Genomic DNA, 6,109 nt, shown 5'->3' with positions numbered 1-6,109 from the left:
CAGCATGTGCACTTGTTCGTGATGCCGTAACTCCGTGCATGTAGCTCCGATTTGCGCGTGTAATATGTCAAATTGTTCGCCTCGTGATGCTCTTCATTTTGTTCAATTGCACCATGTTCATTAGAGGTCATCTTGATGCCCAAATCTCTGTTGGAAGAGGGCTAGTTGCTGTTATTCTCTGGTTCTTATCAGAACTTGGAGATTTGTCATTTTTGTATCATTTAATCTGTGCATCTTTTGGGCATGAGCTCTACATGTGTTTTGAAGTATGCCATGCCATCTTTCCAGTGGTGTAGACCATGTATTTTTGTGATCTCTGTGGTGATTAGCACAAGCATGCAAAGTAGGCCCCGTAATATTTCTGATTTCAGGGACTTCGTGATTTCTCAAGTCCTTGTCTGCTGTAATTTTGTTGTCATGTAAACTTGATGCTACAGAGAGATCCATGCATATTTTGGAGATGTTCAGTAAGGATGTTTTGTAGCTATAGTTGTAATTGATCCATTCCTGCAACTGTTTGCAATTATGGAGTGCCATAGCATGACTCAATCTTGCTCTACTTTTGCTATAAAATATTTCTGGCAGATTCTTGACATGATTTGCAATCTTGCCAAGCTTATTGTAGTTGATCCATATATGCTATGCAATTGTTCTTGCCATGGTTAGCTTCATAAACATGCCATCTTGCTGTAGGTATGCTTGGTTTGTCACTCATTGCTCTGTAGTGAGTGCATCAAGCTCACAAAGAGGCCTGCATATTAATATTTCTGCCATGCTCAGTTTTCTGCTAAGTCTGAAACCTGATAACGAAACTTGCTATGTTTGCATGCTTGCCATCATATCTTCTGGTCCTTTTTGGCTTATGGTCACTAAGGGACTTTTGTCGTGTGCATTTAGTAGAACACTACCATACCTTGCTTTGCTATGTTAAGTTCCTGTAGCATGTTGATTTCATGCTCTGAACATTGCCACCTGATGCTGTTTACTGCCATGTCCAGTTTTTCACCAAGTCTGTGAACCTGTAATCTCATGCACTTTTGCCATGCTTGTTTGAGTTTGATATGTTGTGAACTAGCCGTAGCTCAGTGTTCACCTTTCTTCAAGCATATCCTGTAGATTACTTCCATGTGCTTTGTTGTTATGTTGGAGTGCTGTATCATTGTTACTTGTTGCATTTTAAGTGCTATCATGCTGTTAGTCGCAGATTCGTGACATTCTTGTTTTGCTTGCCATTTGCAAACCGTGCATCCGATTCCGGTGATCTTTATATCGATTTCGACCAAAATTATCTCATCTTTCCAGTGGCATGCTTGGTTTGCCAAGTTACTGCCATGTTCATCATTTTCCTTCCGGAGCACGCATATGCATCGCATATCATATCTTGCATATCATACATGTTTTGCATCATGTTGCTTGCGCATTTCTCATTGTTGATTGTGGTTCCGTTTGTTTGTGTTCTTTTCTTGTGTAGAGCCGGGAGACGAGTTCGTGAACGAGGAACCTGTCGAGTACGCTTACGAGGATCAAGCTTTCGACAACTCTGAGAATCTTGCAGGCAAGATGACCACCCCTCGAAATCAGTTCTATCTTTGCTATGCTAGTTGTTCGCTCTATTGCCATGCTCCGCTACCTATCACTTGCTATATCATGTCTCCCATTGTAGCCATGTCAGCCTCTAACCATCCTCTCCTAGCAAACCGTTGTTTGGCTAAGTTACCGCTTTTGCTCAGCCCTTCTTATAGCGTTGCTAGTTGCAGGTGAAGTTGAAGTTGTTCCATGTCGGAACATGGATTTTGGGATATCACAATATCTCTTATTTAATTAATGCATTTATATATACTTGGTAAAGGGTGGAAGGCTCGGCCTTATGCCGGGTGTTTTGTTCCACTCTTGCCGCCCTAGTTACTGTTATACCGGGATTATGTTCCTTGAGTTTGCGTTCCTTACGCGGTCGGGTGATTTATGGGACCCCCTTGACAGTTCGCCTTGAATAAAACTCCTCCAGCAAGGCCCAACCTTGGTTTTACCAGTTGCTACCTAAGCCTTTTCCCCCGGGTTTTCGCGAGCCCGAGGGTCATCTTATTTTAACCCCCCCCCCGGGCCAGTGCTCCTTTGAGTGTTGGTCCGAACTGAGCAGACTGCGGGGCCCCCTCCTGGAAACTCGAGGTCTGGTTTTTACTCGTAGGATGTCTCATCCGGTGTGCCCTGAGAACGAGATATGTGCAGCTCCTATCGGGATTTGTCGGCACATTCGGGTGGCTTTGCTGGTCTTGTTTTACCATTGTCGAGATGTCTTGTAAACCGGGATTCCGAGACTGATCGGGTCTTTCCGGGAGAAGGTTTATCCTTCGTTGACCGTGAGAGCTTATGATGGGTTAAGTTGGGCCACCCCTGCAGGGTATTATCTTTCGAAAGTCGTGCCCGCGGTTATGAGGCAGATGGGAATTTGTTAATGTCCGGTTGTAGATAACTTGTCATTTGACCCAATTAAAATACATCCACTGCGTGTGTAGCCGTGATGGTCTCTTCTCGGCGGAGTCCGGGAAGTGAACACGGTCTGTGTTATGAATGACGTAAGTAGGTGTTCAGGATCACTTCTTGGTCATTGCTAGATGACGTCCGTTCCGTTGCTTCTCTTCTCGCTCTCATTTGCGCAAGTTAGCCACCATATATGCTTTTGCCGCTGCAGCTCCACCTCTTTGCCCCATTCTCCCCTACAAGCTTAAATAGTCTTGATCTCGCGGGTGTGAGATTGCTGAGTCCCCATGACTCACAGATTCTACCAAAATAGTTGCAGGTGCCGACGATGCCAGTGCGTATGATGGCGTCGATCTCAAGTGGGAGTTCGACGAGGAACGTGGTCGTTACTATGTGTCTTTTCCTGATGATCAGTAGTGGTGCCTAGTTGGGACGATCGGGGATCTAGCATTTGGGGTTGTCTTAATTTCATCTGGTTTTTGACCGTAGTCGGTCTATATGATTGTATTTTGGATGATGTATGAATAATATTTATGTATTGTGTGAAGTGGCGATTGTAAGCCAACTCTTTATCCCATTCTCGTTCATTACATGGGATTGTGTGAAGATGACCCTTCTTGCGACAAAACCACTATGCGGTTATGCCTCTAAGTCGTGCCTCGACACGTGGGAGATATAGCCGCATCGTGGGCGTTACAAGTTGGTAATCAGAGCCATCCCCGACTTAGGAGCCCCCTGCTTGATCGAATCGCTGACGTTGTTGAGTTTAGAACAAAATGTTTTGAGTCTTAGGATTATATATATCGGAGAGTAGGATTCTTTTTACTCCTCAGTCCCTTCGTCGCTCTGGTGAGGTCTCCTGACGTAGAAGTTTTGACTATTCTCTCCTCAAATTTCACAAAAAAAAAATATTAGGATCACGCGGGTATCTTGGAATCGTTCCGATGAATTTGTGACGAGAACATTGTTCTTGGTGCCTCCTGTCATTTAGGGTTGTGGCAGTGTCCCGGGGAGTTGAGCTCCGAGGTGTTGTCATCACAATTTTATCGTTGCAGTTCTGGAATACCTGAGTTTCGCTGACATCGAAATCTCTTTTATGCAGTTGTTGGTGAGATCACCTCGACGCCACCCAGTACTGGGGCGGGAGTTCGGGAGTATTGCCATAACTTGTATAACGGATGTTTTTTCGAAGGTTGAGGTAAACGATTTCCGAAGGTTTCTTGGTTATGTGTTGACGGATGGATACAGCTGGATCTAGGGATTGTTAGTTTGGGTGATATATTTTGTGTCCCCTGTATCCCCTACACCAGATTGCATAACCAGAAAGTTTCGGGAGTTTATAAGTGGGAATTCTAGTAGCCTTAGGATATCTTTCCGACAGACGCATGATATGAGATTGGGGTTCGACGTCTAGTGGTCCGCCTGTATACGGTTGATTTTACAATGGTCTCGTTGTGTCTTAAAGAGTCCATGGCTTTGCCGACTCGGGGACGCTTCGTATGTCATGTGCACAGCCTTGTACATGATGGTGCTGTGCGATTGAGCCCGTGTGGGCCCCACCACGAAAACTTCGGACGAAATATCTATCATATGTTTGTTCCGGCTTATTTTGCAAGCCAATACTTTGTTTTATTTTGTATTGTGGTATTCGAGTTATTTCGAATTCATATGTTCATTCCATATCTTTTTCAAGTGGCTTCTCAACTTATGGAAGTGTGATGATTTACTACGGAATTCATTCGTTCATCTTCGTTCGAATGTTTATTGTGAAGACTATATGTTGCAATTTCTATCCGTTGATTCTACTTATCTATTTGTCTATCAAGATGCTAACGGATGTCACCCTCTTCAGGATGGCTCCGCCAACGCGTCAGAATCCGGATCGCAATGAAGGGAGTCAAGCGAACCCTCCGCCGCCACCTCCACCTCCGGAGGCATGGCAAGCAATCATGGCAGCCACCAACGCCAATGCTCAGATGATTCTGCAACTCTTGCAAGAACGTACTCAAGGGCAAGGCAATCAAGGCAATCAAGGTCAAGGCAACAATCAGTTTCACTTTGCCACTCTCAACCAGTTTCTTGCAAATCAGCCCAAGTCTTTCAGCTACTGTGCCGAGGCCACGGATGCCGATGATTGGCTCGTGGACATCAACAAGCATTTTGAATGTAGCAATGTCAGGCCTGAGGACTATGTCAAGTTCACTTCTTTCCAGCTCAAGGACCAAGCTGCTGATTGGTTTCAACAATACAAAGATTCCAGAGGAGGTCGTGTGATCACTTGGACTGACTTCTGTCGGGACTTCAAAGCGCACCACATTCCACAAAGTGTTGTTGAGAGCAAGCGTGAGGAGTTCCGCAATCTCAAGGAAGGCAACATGTCTGTGTATCAATACAACATTCAGTTTCAGAAACTTGCTCGCTTCGCTAAACAAGACGTTCCTGATGAGAAGAGCATGATCTATCACTTCAGAGGTGGCCTTAAAGAGGATCTGCAGTTAGCTCTCGTTCTTGTTGAGCCTACTCACTTTGACCAATTCTACAATATGGCACTGAAGCAAGAGGCTGCTCAGCTCAAGTGTGAGGCTTCTAAGAAGAGAGTCAGAGACGCAGTTCAGTCTTTTTCTTCCTCACTTGTGATAGCTAAGCAACAGAAGTTCTGGTTGCCTCCTCCTCCTCCGTTTCGTCAGCCTTACCAGCAGAAGAACAAAGGTGGCCATGGTTCTTCCAACTCTTCCAACTCTGGCTATCAGAACAAGTCTCAGAATCAAGCTCCAAAGTCCAATGCTCCTTATCATCATCCACTCTCAGAGGTGACTTGCAACAAATGTCAGCAGAAAGGTCACTATGCTAACAAGTGCTTCAACCAGAGGCGTCTTCCTCCTCCTCCTCCTGTCAGATCTTCCAGCAATGCAGTGGTCAAGCATAATCCAAAGTCTGCTAAGGTGAACATGATGAATGCAGCTCAAGCGGAGGAATCTACTGATGTGATAATGGGTAATCTCTCAGTTAATGATATTCCTGCAAAAGTTCTTTTTGACACTGGTGCATCGCATTCTTTCTTGTCATACCCATTTGCATCGAAGCACAATGTTGACACAGAGATTTTATCCAAAGTTATGCAAGTTGTTTCTCCAGGAAAGCTTTTGTCTTCTAGTTTGGTTGCTCCCGATGTCTCCATCAAGATGGGCGACTATAAATTTCAGTCTTCTCCAATTGTTCTTGGTGACTCGGATATTGATCTTATTCTCGGGATGGACTGGCTTTCTAAGCACAAGGCTCAACTTGATTGTGCTGCCAGGGAAATTCAATTGACACACTCTTCTGAGGATGTGATTATTTTTGCCGCTCGTGATGAAACCATTCGGTTTTTCTCTCTCAATGAGAAGGGCGAATTGAATGCCATCTCTCAAATTCCAGTCGTTTGCGAGTACCAAGATGTCTTTCCAGAAGAGCTTCCGGGTATGCCTCCTCATCGGCCAGTTGAGTTCGTTATTGAACTAGAGCCTGGCACTGAACCCGTTTGCAAGCGTCCATACAAGCTTGGACCAAACGAGCTGAAGGAATTGAAGAAGCAGCTCGATGAACAAGAACGTCTGGGTTTGATCAGACCGAGTTCTTCTCCATGGGGTTG

The sequence above is a fragment of the Triticum aestivum genome, chromosome 6D, assembly GCF_018294505.1.
Source record: "Triticum aestivum cultivar Chinese Spring chromosome 6D, IWGSC CS RefSeq v2.1, whole genome shotgun sequence".
Taxonomy (NCBI): domain Eukaryota; kingdom Viridiplantae; phylum Streptophyta; class Magnoliopsida; order Poales; family Poaceae; genus Triticum; species Triticum aestivum.
Note: the sequence above shows the minus strand (reverse complement) of the source record.